This window comes from Nycticebus coucang, chromosome 22, assembly GCF_027406575.1.
Source record: "Nycticebus coucang isolate mNycCou1 chromosome 22, mNycCou1.pri, whole genome shotgun sequence".
Classification (NCBI taxonomy): Eukaryota; Metazoa; Chordata; class Mammalia; order Primates; family Lorisidae; genus Nycticebus; species Nycticebus coucang.
In genome coordinates, this window is record NC_069801.1 from 31242058 (window position 1) to 31255988 (window position 13931).

General features: G+C 48.7%; 1 protein-coding gene across 3 annotated transcripts in view; it reads right to left on the reverse strand.

Annotated features, from left to right (window-relative positions):
* RSPO1 (R-spondin 1) overlaps positions 1 to 7117 on the reverse strand; it is a 28561-nt gene extending 21444 nt beyond the window's left edge. The window contains exons 1-2 of one of the 3 annotated variants that reach the window (XM_053576678.1): positions 7007 to 7117; positions 2767 to 2904 (exon numbers count right to left, since the gene is read on the reverse strand). The gene's annotated coding sequence lies outside the window, so the exon portion shown is untranslated. Of the gene's footprint in view, positions 1 to 1910; positions 2237 to 2766; positions 3136 to 7006 lie in introns of those variants that run through there. The other 2 variants (XM_053576677.1, XM_053576676.1) reach the window with 2 other exon arrangements.
* Positions 7118 to 13931: the final 6814 nt, after the last annotated feature.

Here is a 13931-nt window from a genome sequence, read left to right on the forward strand (position 1 = left end):
GTTCATCTATACTACATACCAAGGGTACAAAAAATAGATATGAGCAAAGCTGGATGTGGAGGGGGGTCACGGGGAAGGTGATGCCCCATTTATGGGGAGCATTTGCTGTGCAACTCTAACTGATTGATGGTCAACAGGACCAGGAATGATGGCTCAGGAGTGCCAGATCTTCTGATATTTCAGACAAGTGGAGAATTCAGGAACTTATATGAAATCTAGTCTTGGACTAGGAACCCTGCAGCACCAAGCCCCAGAGGTCCACAGGTCCCCACCTCAGAGGCTCCACATCCCTCCAGCTAGTCCCTGGCCCCACACGTGCACACACATTTGCAGAAACAGACAACATGGACTGGGGGTAGGAGACAAGCACTAGTGACTACCTTTTAGGTAGCATGCCTTGTTTTTCTCATAGTTCCTCTAATTCCCTTTGGGCCTTGGGCTACATGGCACAGGCAGCTCATTTTCTGAGGTTCATCACCCTACACAGATTGAATGGGAGCTGCTGGCAGTGCCTCAGGCATCAGTGGGGGTAAGAAAGGGTATTTCTCTCTGCCAGGCTAAGGGTGAGGGAGTCACATTTATTAGTGTCTCCCACTGCCTGCCTCATGCTAAGTCTTCATTTATTCCTCACAACTGGAGGAGAAAGGTAAAATCACTCCCATTTTACAGGGGGGAGATACTTGACCTTGAGAGGAGAAGGGTCTTGGTGGTTACAGACCTAGTTAGTGACCAGCCAGGTGGTCTAATATCCAAGACTGGATGTTGGCAAGGGGTGTAGGGCACAGTCCAGCTTGGGGAGTGGGGGTAGAGGCAGAGCTGGGGTGGAAGATCAAAGAGAGGCCACATGGTCCAGGGAGGGGGAAGACACAGCTTGGTTAGGAGGACACAGCCCCAGGGATAAAGCTGAGGCTGGGGGCTAAATCTTAGCAGAGGGCTGGAATAACTTTCACCTTCTTGCCTCCAACACTATCAGGATAAATTGGTACTTTATCCGGAGCCAGATACGGACCCAAAAATGTAAACCATCTAGATTTCTCATTAGCCCTCCCTGGGATCTGGTAAAGGCTGAAGAGTTTTGGCCGCCCAGCAGGCTGGCAGGCGGGCAGCAGAAGAATTGCGGGTGTGGGGCGGAACCAAGTATGGGCCTGCTGGACCTGTAGAGAGTAGGAGTCCTCCAGAACCAAGCCAGGTGCTGGCGAGGTGCCCCCAGCCCCCAGCCCAAAAGCTGCGGAGAAAAGCTCCTTGGAGCCCTTGCATCATTGTCCCTAGCGCACACATTCTTCCCTCCCTACAGTCTCCTAGGGGCCCCAACAGGTGCCGAGGGAGAGGTTGACCTGAAGTCCCTCTGGCTGCACCCCAAGAGCCAAGAGAGCTGTCTAAGTCCGAGAGGCTAGATCCCCCCAAAACTCCTGTTCCCAAGCACCCGCCCTCAAAGCCGTCCCTGCCGTCCTGGGAGCTAACTCTCCCCAACTAAGCTAAGTCCTGGGTTCCTCAGCGCTAAAGCCGCCGGCCAAGGAGCCCCACCACCTCGCTGCGCACCCGAAGCTGTGGCTCTTGCTGCCTGCCACGTCGAACCTGGGCTGTGGTACAGGCGAGGGGGTCACTAGGGTCCGTGCGGCTGGGCATCAAGAACTTCTGAATGGGAGGCGGCACGAATAGGGCTGTCAGGGCCATCAGGCCAGTGAATGAGGACGGCCACCCGAGGAGAGGGGGCTACCCGGCGGCTGGAGGGATGACTCGCCCGAGGGCGACCAGGAGGTGCTCACAGCCGCAGGGCGCCCCTTTCCTCACGTCTCTCTCCCTACCCCCGCACCCAGCTCCAACAAGCCCCCCCGCAGGGCCGGCCGCCCCCGCTCCCAGGGAGGGGGGCGCTAGGGAGGAGAGCGGGGCAGCTAGGAGAGGGGACTCACCTCGGTGCTGCCAGCCGCGGAGGGGCAGGCCCGGGATGGGCGAGGGCGCGGCCCACTCACCCGCCCGCCCCACGACTGTCCTGGGAGCCCCGCTCGCCCCGCGCTCCGCCCGTCCGTTCCCAAGTTGCTCAATCTGCGGACGCCTCACGCCCTCGGGGCCAGCGCCCCACCCGGTGCATCTGTCCTCCGGGCGGCTCGTTGCGGCCCCCGCTCTCTGCGGCACACGGGCTAATGCCCGGCTCTGGCTGGCCGCGCCCGGCTCTCTGCCCAGCGCTCGGTGCTCTCCGTCGCGCCTCCGCTGGGCCGGAGCTCCCAGCCCGGAGAGGGGCCAGATCTCTGCGAGCACGAGGGAGGGAATCCCCCCCTTCGCAGTCCCACCCCCGAGCCGGCCCCCCTTCCAGGGATCCGCAAGAAAAAACGGACTGGAGCGCCGGCCCCGGAGTCCGCACGCCCCTGCCCGAAGCTGGCGCGCGACTATCCGACCAGGGGTCCGGTGGAGTGACAAGTCCTCTGGATCCTGGGGCAGATCCTCTACCCTAGCACCCTCTCCAACCCTGCACCCTGGGGATTCCAGCAGCAGCTCCGCGCATCTTGGGGTCAGAACAGGAATAATCGTGAAATCTCAGCTTTCCCATCAGGAACCTGGAAAGTGACAAGGAATAGGCTAAACCGACCCTTGTGGTCCTGACCACACCTTCTTCCCCTCAAGAGTCAAATCTTCAGAGTATCTTCCCAGTTAGTTAGAAATACTAAGATCGTGGGCGCCCAGATGAAGACATCTCCACATCGCTGGTACAGGAGAGTGAGGAACTTAACAGAAGGCAATGTAGATGGAAATCCCTACTCCATCACTTACCTGCTGTGTGGCCATTACTAAATGGCTTAACCTCTCTGGGCCTCAGGGTCCTCATCTGTTTTGAAGGATGCAAATGCCGGGTTAACGGCAGGAACTCTAGAAATGTCTGTGGAATGACTTTCCAAGGGCCTCGGACACCTGCAGTGACCCAGAAGATGTTGAAGTCAAGCCCCAAGAAGGGAGGGAAAGAGACACACTTCTTGGGGTGGCAAACAGCTGTTCTCCAGCTTGGCTTCGGATTGGGAAAGGAAAATGGGCTAAAACTGTAGTTAGCAGGAGTTAAGCTAGAGCAGAAAAGATGTACTGATGAGGAGGGTGAATAATCAAGACAGGCTGTGGAATCTCCTTAGGAGAGGAGGAGGGAGCCCTGTCTATTTATTGAGACAAGGGTACGGCATCGTTGACAATGACAAGGGAATGGATGGAATGACCTCTGGAGTGTCCCAATGGCCAGGAAACAGGGATAGTGGATAGCCAGAGAAAGTAGAGCACTTGGGTCCCAAATGCCCAGTGTCTGGGTTCATTCAGCCAGAGCATTGCCAAGTTCACAGAAGGCAAACAGCCATTTCCTAGTTGGTCCAGGGGCCCCTTTTAGCCCCCTCCCAAGTCCCACCCATCTCATCTCCCCTCTGCCCTGAGCCTTCCCTGCATCTTACCAGCGCTTGGCTCTGCTCCGTGCCTCATCAAACAGCCCCAAATGCTGAAAACTCAATGTTTATTTTATTTTATTTTTTTACACACTTGCATAACTCCCTGACAAGCCACGCCAGGCGTTGGGCTTTGTTTGGTTTTATTTTGTTGCATTTAGAGAAAAAGAGAGAGAGAGAAGAAAAGAAATAACACAAACCACCCAGCCCTACAAGCTGTTTTAGGCCAGGCAGTGGGCTCGGGTTTCCTGCCTGAGGAAAAGTTTGTGGGAGTTAGGCGGCGTTGCTACTAGGCTCAGGAATGAGTGAGAAAGGGAAGAAAGCCACCTGGGTCAGGGAAGATAATGAATCAGAACCATGTGACGATAATGGGTGAATAATAATGAGCATCTCTTGTGCACCTAATGTGTGCCAAACACTGTTTTGCATATATATTCTGTTACCTAATTTCGCAACCATTTCATTTCTTTTTTTGTTGTTCTTTTTTTCCCCTTTTTCTTATAAATGTGAATTCTGAGCCTCAGAGACATTAAGTAAATTGCTCAGACATAGGCCCTTTAAGTGGCCAGCCCAGTTCAGATTATGTCAAATGACTTGTAGTTCCCCCCAAAAAACTTGTGTTACTCTAAGTTTCACATGCTGTTCATTCTGCCTACATATCTTTTTTCCCTAACCCCTCTTGTATCATCTTTCAAAATGCCAATATGAATTTTACCCAGCCACCTTGCAAGTCAGCTTCCAGATCTTTGTGTCGACCTGTGCACCACTCATCATTGGCCTGCTAGCTTCTTTTCCACTGTGCTTATGTTTCTTAGGGGCAAGGATAGTCTGATTTGCCCTTATGGTCCCAGCACATTGGACATAATCAATGTTCAGTGTCCTGAACCCCCAAGTGACCAGGACTATACCGTTTGTAGGGCCTGCAGGCTTACTCAAATGATGTCCCAGGTCATTATACTCACCCCTCGAGAGCATCATTCTCATTAGAAGACCAAAGTCCAGTGGACCCCAGCCAAGGCAATAGCTCCTAGAGTTCCCAAAGTTCTTCATCATTTTTGTCACAGTACAAGGCAACAACAATTTTACCATCTGAATTGTCACTGTATCATGATGCTTTCAGCTATGAGTAATAGAAGACCAACTTAAAATAGCTTAGACAGTAGAATGATTTATTACTTCACGTGTCCAGAAAGGCTGACACATAAATGATCCAGTAGTTCAACAACCCCATAAGCAATCAAATTGTTTTTGAGACAGAGTCTCAAGCTGTGGCCCTGGGTAGAGTGCTATGGTGTAACAGCTCACAGCAACCTTAAACTCTTGGGCTTAAGTGATTCTCTTGCCTTAGCCTCCTAAGTAGCTGGGACCACAGGCGCCCACCACAACACCCTACTATTTTTTTGTTGCAGTTGTCACTGTTGTTTTAGCTGGCCTGGGCTGGGTTTGAACCCTCCAACCTCAGTGTATGTGGCCGGTGCCCTACCCACTGAGCTACGGGCACCACCTAACAATCAAATTCTCCCCTGTATTCTCATTCTGGCTTCTTCAGTGGGTTGGCTGCTGCCTTTATGAACACAAGACGGCTGCAGCAGCCCCAGGGAATACATCTTCATCTACCACGTCCAGTAACAAGTCCAGCTGTCTGGCTTTTTTTTTTTTTTTTTTGTAGAGACAGAGTCTCACTTTATCGCCCTTGGTAGAGTGCCATGGTGTCACACAGCTCACAAAAACCTCTTGCCTCAGCCTCCTGAGTAGCTGGGACCACAGGCACCTGCCACTATGTTTGGCTATTTTTTGTTGCAGTTTGGCTGGGGCTGGGTTTGAACCCACCACCTCAGTATATGGGGCCGGCGCCCTATTCACTGAGCCACAGGTGCCACCCCTGTCTGTTTTTAATAGTTAATAGGAGTACATGCCCACAGATAAGAGGGATGATGCAACTAAAATTAGTTTAGACCAGTCAGATTTACCTGAATTGGCTGGGGGAGAGTATTCACAGACAAAAGTAGAACTTTATCAGCACTGAAGAAGAGGTAAAACTGACTTGTTATTGTCACTTTATCACAGACTCCCTGGGCAAACCCTGTTCTCTATGAGCCTGTCATTCTCTGAGATTGTACCATTCTCTCTTTGATGTAAGAGCATGGACATTGGAATTACCCTTGAGTTTGAAGCCCATCTCTACCACTGACTAGTTTAATGTCCTTGGACAAATCACTTCACCTCCATGAGCTTCAGTTTCTTCATCAGTAAAATAGGTAAAGTAGCAATATCTAACCCATCTCTATTCATATGAGGATCACTTAAGATAATGCATTTAAAAAGCTTAGCATAGGCTCAGGGCCTGTAGCACAGGCTGATGTATGTGGCTGGCGCCTGGGCCAGCTAAACAACAATGGCAACTGCAATAAAAAATAGCCGGGCATTGTGGCAGGCACCTGTAGTCCCAGCTACTTGGGAGACTGAGGCAAGAGAATCACTTAAGCCCAAGAGTTTGAGGTTACTGTGATGCCATGGCACTTTACCAAGGGCAACATCGTGAGACACTGTCTGGAAAAAAAAATAAATAAAAAAAATAAAGAGCTTAGCATAGTATTAGGAATATATATAGTAAGTACTTAGTAAATCTGGCTCATTATTGGTTATAATCTTGTCATTGCATTCATTAAATATGAACTGAGTACTATTGTGTACCAGGCCCCCGTCTGGGAAGGGAGCGTATAGAGATGAATGTCACGCTGTCTGTCTTCCTAAGGAGCTCCTGGTCTCCCAAGGAAGGCAGACTCACAGAAGTCTGGTGAGACAGGTGGGGGAGGTAGAGTGATGGCAGGAAGTAAGGGGTGATCACAACTCTTTGAGAGAGTCCTAAAAGGATTCTCCAAGGAGGAAATGCGTGAAAGATTGACTGGCATCGTGAGATGAACAGTCATTTCAGACAGAGGGAAGGGCATATGCAAAGGACCAAAAGCCAGGTACATGGTGGTGGCCTTAGAGCTGTAAGTAGTTCTGTTTCGTGGAGATTTAGTGTGAGAGAGGTAGAGAGATGGGGAAGAGGGCAGTGGGTGTGTGTGTCCTTCCGAAAGGACCTTACAGTACTAGCTAAAGAAAGAGCAGGAGCTTTACCTTGAGGGCGAGGAGCAGCTCCCAAGAGGAGGGTGAGAGGCAGCATTGGAGTTGTGCTTTAGGAGTGTGTGGAAGCCTTTGTGAAGGCTGAATTTCAGGGGGTAAGACTGGAGGGAGTGGGGGCCCTAGTGAAAAACGACAAGGCAGATCATTCCCAAGAGCACCACTCTGCTCTTCCCTGTTCCTCTCTCCCTGCTTCCTCTATGAAAGGCCTGCTGAGTCCTCTGGAAGCCCAGCACCAGCACGAACACACCCTCCCAGATTCTCCACCTACGGAGCTCCGGCTCCTCTAACACGTGCCAGGAACACAATCTCCTTTGCCCAGCAAAATCTGGAAAAACCACTCGTTGTCCCACTCGAAAGTGTGACACCAGCCTCTCTCCACCACTGCCCCCCCCACCCCTCCCCTCTGTGACCATCCCTTCCCCATCCTGCAAATGCCCCTGCCCCTGCGATGTATGTGGTTTTACCTCCTTGCTCTCCTCCCCGGGCTTATCACCCGCATGCCCTGTTGTGCTTTCGTAGCTCAGGGAGGTCTCTGACATCTGTCTCCAGGACCTCTTTGCTATGGCAGGCTCAAGCATCATCTTGGGCACCTCATTCTCCTGGTCACTGCTACTCCCAATGCCTCCTGGACCTCCTAAACAGGGTCAGTGTTCTTGTCCACTCCACTGCAGCCTCCCACTCACGTGGCCACTCCCTCTTGGCCTCACCCAAACCACCCCAACCCTGAAAGCATAAGCTTTAAGAACTAACTACTAGATAATGATTTCCACACTGGCTTTCCACATCTCAGCTGCCCCACAAACCCTCGGCTACCTTCTGCAGAGATCTGCTGGAGAACCCCCAGCTACCTGGGACAGTGGCACTGCATTTGCACACGGCCAGCCTCTACTGGTCCCTCAGCAACCATGTGGATGACCCTGCAGGCTTCCCCTCACCAGCCCTTACAGCCACCCTCCTAGCCCTTGTCATCAAGGTAATTAAGACAGAAAACAGTGACCCTTGATTTCCTGCCCTGAAAACTAAACTCTTTTTTTTTTTTGCAGTTTTTTGGCCGGGGCTGGGTTTGAACCCACCACCTCCGGCGTATGGGGCCAGTGCCCTACTCCTTTGAGCCACAGGTGCCGCCCCAAAAACTAAACTCTTGATCCCTGCACAAAACCTCTTTTTCCCCAGATTTCCTCTTTTTGAAGCAGCAAGAAACCCAATAAAGCAGAAAATTGGGAGTCATTTTCCATTTTTCTCTTTCTCTCATCTCCCACACTCACTCCCTTGGCAAGTTCCGTTGGCTCTGCCTCCAGAACCTTTCCTGCTTTAAGTCATTTTTGCTGCTTACCTGGATGACTGTTAGTGGCCCTCCCGGTTCCCTGCTTCCACTCTCCAAGCCCCCTCCCACACAGTAGCCAGAGTAAACTCTAAAAATTATGAAGCCAATCCCATCACTCACTCCCCTGCTTAAACCTTCCAGTGATTTTCCATCACGCTTAGAATCAAATTCTAACACCAGCCCTTATAAGGCTACATCCCTCCAGCTTCGTATATCACCTCTCTCTCAGCTTCGGTCTCACTGGGCTTCTTTCAAGTTTTGACAATTTCAAACTCCTTCTGTCACGGGGCCTTTGCACAGGTCCTCTGCTGGCTCGCCCAGCCCATAGCTCTTCACATGGGCTGCTTCCTTTCTTCCTTCCAATCTCTCCTCAACCATCATCCTGGTAGAAGGGCCATTCCTGACCTGTCCATCTGAGTAGCTCTCCCAGTATTCCCTATGACAGCTTCCTTTCTGTCCTCTCACACACTGTGTTTTGTAACCTTTTACTTGTTACTTGTAGCATTTCACTTGCATGTTCCAGGTGCTTGCAGGTGGAAGAGCCCTCTTCCTTCCGCAGTTCTCAGTCTCTCTGCATGATTCATAGTTAAGATCCCCTGACCACCTCCTAATCACCACATTCCCAGGCTCCTTTATCTTCCTATTTTTGGCTGATGTTCTCTTGTGCATTACAGGTTAAGCACCCCTTATCCAAAGTGTTTGGGACCAAGAGTGCTTCGCCTTTCAGATTTGGGGGAGGTTTGTAATATTTGCATCATACTGGTCAAGTATCTGAAATCTGGAAACCCCAAATCTGGAATGCTCCAATGAGCATTTCCTTTGAGTGTTATGTCAGCACTCACACAGTTTAAGATTTTGGAGCATTTCAGATTTCAGATTTGCAAATTCGAGATGGTCAACCTGTATTTGTTTGCTGTCTGTCTCCCACCAAAGAACACTGGCATCTTTGACACTCAGACCTTGTCTCTTTAATCCACACCACTAGAACTCAACCTGTATCTGTTGACTATGTCAATGAGCCTCAGTTTCCTCATGTTTCCAATGGATATAATATTTTTTGTCTCATTGGTTACTTTAAGGAACAAAGAAAATAATAGTAGCTACAACTTTCAGTTGCCAATATTGAGTCAAGCCCTACAACAGGAAATTTAAATGTAAGATATGTTGGTCATGTCTTAGTTCAAGGCCATTTGGTTGCAAGGAACAGAAGCCCTCTCAGGCCAGCTCAAGGGAAAGGAGGTTTGTTGTAAGGTTATAATGGACAATCTGGTAAGCATCCAAGAGAAAGGAATGCCGGAAAGACCGGGTGTTTCCTGGGAGCCAGCATCATCACTCTCCATCTTTCCCTCTGTGGGATCCTTATCAGTCCCTTACCACCACTTCCCTGGGAAGCTGCACCTTCTCTTTGAAGAGTAGCTTCTTCTGCCTACATATGGCCACTCATGGCCTCAATCTCTGGGACTTTACCATGTAGCTTCTCAGTAGCTACTGTGTCCCAGTGTTCTAAGACTCATTCCAGAGAAGGACAGTCCAATTGCCCTAGATTGAGCACCTGTTGACCTTAGCACAGTCACCTGTGGGCAAGATGATGAGGTGGCAAGGCATGGGGACCTGCCAGGGCCCAAGACCTCATAAGGGATTGTGGATGAGGACAATCCCAAAGAAAGGAGCGTGACTGGGTAGGCAGCCCAAAACACATCTGCAATACTGCAAAGCATTCAGCACACTCTCCGGCATGTGACACAACCTCAACAAACATTACTTCCTTCTTTTCCAACCACCATTTCATTCTACCAGTCCACAGTTTTCTGGCTCACTCATGAATGTATCTCCAGCTTGGTCCTCTTATCCTCACTGCAGCCAATACCTCAAATTGCCTGCAGCATATTTCCAACATGTGTATCCTGCCATCTCTTCAGATTCAATGTAGAAAAAGCTGGATCCTGCTTCCTCCAGAAACTGCTCCCAGATTTCCTGTCTTCAGGAACCTGCTCTGAACCTGCTCAGCCATCTCAAGGTCTTGAGAAGAGGTCCCTGCCTCCCTTGGCCTCTCCCCACTGTTAGTCTTCGCCCCACTTCTTGATCCATCACCAGCCAGTCAGTGAGCATGTTAACCCTGGCGTGGTAGAGCAAGATGGCCAAGGCTGGTGCTTTGGAGTCAGACAAACGTAGGTTCACATCCCAGCTCTGTCTTTTAATTTTGTAACCTTGGCAAATCTCTTAAACTTGATGAATTCAGTTTCCTCATGTGTCAAATGGTAATAACTATAGTTCTTACCTTACAGGACTGTTGTGAGGACTGATACAATGCATACGAAGAATGCATATACATTTTTTCGGCATTGTGGCTCAAAGGAGTAAGGCACTGGCCCCATATGCCAGAGGTGGTGGGTTCAAATCCAGCCTCGGCCAAAAACAGCAATAAAAAAAATTGCATATATTTTTTTCTTAATGACTGATTAGTGTCTAGCAATGTGTTAAGAAAAAAAGATAAGTAAGACATAGCTCCTGGTTTTAAGAAAAATGAAGTTTCTTGACAGGTCTGCATCATTCATTGCAATAACCTTTTTACTCCCTCTTGATGATGAGGCCCTTCTAGCAATATATTTTTATATTTAATGGTTAATTGCCTGGTCTTGGTGTTTCATGCCTGTAATCCTAGCCTCTGGGAGGCCAAGGTGGGAGGATCGATTGAGCTCAGGATTTTGAGACCAGCCTGAGCAAGAATGAGACCCCATCTCTACTAAAAATAGAAAATTTAGCTGGGCATTATGTTGGGCACCTGTAGTCTCAGTTACTCAGGAGGCTGAGGCAGGAGGATCACTTGAACCCAGGAGTTTGAGGTTGCTGCCAGCTAGGCTGACCCCACTGAACTCTAGCCAGGCCAACAGAGTGAGACTGTATCTCAAAAAAAAAAAAAAAAAAATTAATGGTTAATTATATTATATAACATTAATTTTAAATATAACTATAGCTATAACTATATAACTATACATAACTACAGTTATAACTATATATAACTATAATATATTATATATAACTATAGTTAACTATATGTATATAACTATAGTTATATATGTATTATATGTAATTAGTTTCCAGTTATGAGAGCAATTTATGATTATTCAGAAAACACAGAAGAAGATAAGAATCCCCCTCAATCGGGCGGCGCCTGTGGCTCAGTGTGTAGGGCGCCGGCCCCATATGCCGAGAGTGGCGGGTTCAAACCCGACCCCGGCCAAAAACTGCAACAAAAAGGAAAAATAGCCGAGCGTTGTGGCGGGCGCCTGTAATCCCAGCTGCTTGGGAGGCTGAGGCAAGAGAATTGCGTAAGCCCAAGAGTTAGAAGTTGCTGTGAGCCGTGTGACGCCATGGCACTCTACCCGAGGGCGGTACAGTGAGACTCTGTCTCTACAAAAAAAAAAAAAAAAAGAATCCCCCTCAATCCTCCCACCATGGTAGAATTTGCTCCTTCCGGGTATGGCAATGATCACATCACACAGTACATACATCTGTATCGGGCGGTATTTGCAAGTATTAAGCTATGCCATGAAGGATCCTTTGAAGAACCCTTCTGAATGTCCACTTTAGGTGACACAGCAAATGGTGAATGTAGCATCACATATTTGTCACCTCTGCCATTGTTAAGAGTCATAAGTGGATTTGATAGGCAGTGATAAATAATACGCAAAAAAATCATTTTTCAAAAGGCTCTGCCTCTGACCAGGCTCTCCCTCTCTTTTTCTTCCAGACAGAGTCTCACTCTGTCATTCCAGCTAGAGTTCAGTGGCATCACCATAGCTCATGGCAACCTCAAACTCTTGGGTTCAAGCAATCCTCCTGACTCAGCCTCCCCAGTACCTGGGACTACAGGCGCCCACCATCATGGCCAGCTAGTTTTTCTATTTTCAGTAGAGATGGGGTCTCACTCTTGCTTAGGCTGGTCCTGAACTCCTGAGCTCAAGGGATCCTCTTGCTTCAGCCTCCCAGAGTGCTAGGATTACAGGCGTGAGCCATAGTCCCCGGCCTGGGCACTCACTTTCAACCTGGTCTTTTATACCTGCTCTTTCACTCAGAGCTCATGACAATGCAGTCGATTGGATATTATTATTCCCATCGTACAGACAAGGAGACAGAAGACTGGACCAGTTAAGCATCTCCCCTGGGGTGGCACAGCCATAATGACAGACTGGGTTTGGATCCGTGTCTGTGTGAACGTCTACGCAGCTTCATTAGCGCTGTAAACTCAACCTCTTTTTGTACTGCTGCTATAAGTGCTTTGAATGCTCTTCGTTTATTTTGGGAACACTCTTTCCAGCCATAAATATCAGTGCCTGGCAAATAGTATGTGCCTGATAAATATTGAACCATTGAGCTATGATGATGGTAGTGTGTGAGGTTGACTTTTTCACTATGTTATTACCTACATTGGATATTCTCGTTAAAAAAAATTAACTTGGCTAATTTGATAGGCAGAATTGTTACTGTTGCTGCTTTAATTTGTACTTCTTTCGTTATTGGTCAGATGGAATATGTTTTACAAATGTCTACTGCAAATATTTATGATTTATCTCCTATGAATTTTATTATCCATATCACTTGTTCCCCATAATCCATATTATGAGATGCCAATAATTTGCTGGGGTCTCTGTGCTTTTTCCCCCTTAAATTGTGTAAGATGGTTATATGGCAAGAATATGAATTATTTTCTTGTCATATTAATTGCAACTGTTTCTCCCAGCCTGTCATTCAAGCTTTATCTCAGATTACATTGTTTTGTCCTAAAGGGCTCCCGCATAAGCACGTTTTTCCTAAGTGGATCACAAGTCTCAAAATGTAGGCGGGAGGTGGGTGCAGTGGCTCATGCCTGTAATCCTAGCATTCTGGGAGGCTGAGGTGGGTGGATCACCTGAGCTCAGGAGTTCAAGACCAGCCTGAGCAAGAGCAAGACTCTGTCTCTAAAAAGCCCAGGCATTGTAGCGGGGGCCTGTACTCCCAACTACCCGGGAGGCTGAGGCAGGAGGATTGCTTGAGCCCAGGAGTTTGAGGTTGCTGTGAGCTATGACACCACGACACTCTACCAAGGGTGACAAATGAAACTCTGCCTCAAACCCTCCTCAAGGCTTGGCACCTGTAGCACAGTCGTTACGGCGCCAGCCACATACACTGAGGGTGGCGGGTTTGAACTTGGCCTGGGCCAGCTAAACAATGACAACTAGAGCAAAAAAAATAGCTGAGTGTTGTGGTGGGTGCCTGTAGTCCCAGCTACTTGGAGGCTGAGGCAAGAGAATAGCTTTGGCCCAAGAGTTTGAGGTTGCTGTGAGCTATGACAGCACAGCACTCTACCGAGGGTGACATAGTGAGACTTTGTCTCAAAAAAAAAGAAAGAAAAAAGAAAGAAAGAAACCCAAAACAAACAAAAAAAAATGTAGGCAGTAACCATATTTCAGAGTTTTTCTGTTTCTCTGAGATCTCTGTCAGGGGTCTGAGCACAAAGCTTTCTAATAAATCATAGGTCACACAGGGTACTTCATGGACAATGTCTCTTCTTTTCAGCAAAAGCCTCCCCCACCAGCAAAAGCCTCCCCCACCAAAGTATTACCATTTTCATTTTGCTGATGGGAAAACTGAAGCATGTGGAGGCGAAGGGACTGTTAGCCATGTATCGTAAGTGGCCAAGGCTGGATCCAAACCCAGACGGTCTGCTCTCGTGTGCCGTGTTTCTTTCCCCACATAGAGTTGCTGAGGCAAAGCCCAGGTCAGTAACGAGCAACTGGTACAGGTCCCAAACCCCTTGGTCTTACTGGGTTGGACTCTCAGCCATGGCTGTTGTTCTGTCCAGAATCCATGAGTGTGTGTGTGTATCTCACACGAGATGATGGAGCTGAGATTATGTATTGTGTGAGGCCTTGAATGTCCAGAGAGTCAGATTTTATTCTGTGGATTAGAACAAAGCTATTCAGATTCTCTACCACATCCTCTTCCTGTCCCAGAAAACAAAGCCCAACCCCATCCAATTGTGAGCCCCCTCCCCCCAACTGGGAAGCATGAGACCCTGGCTCATG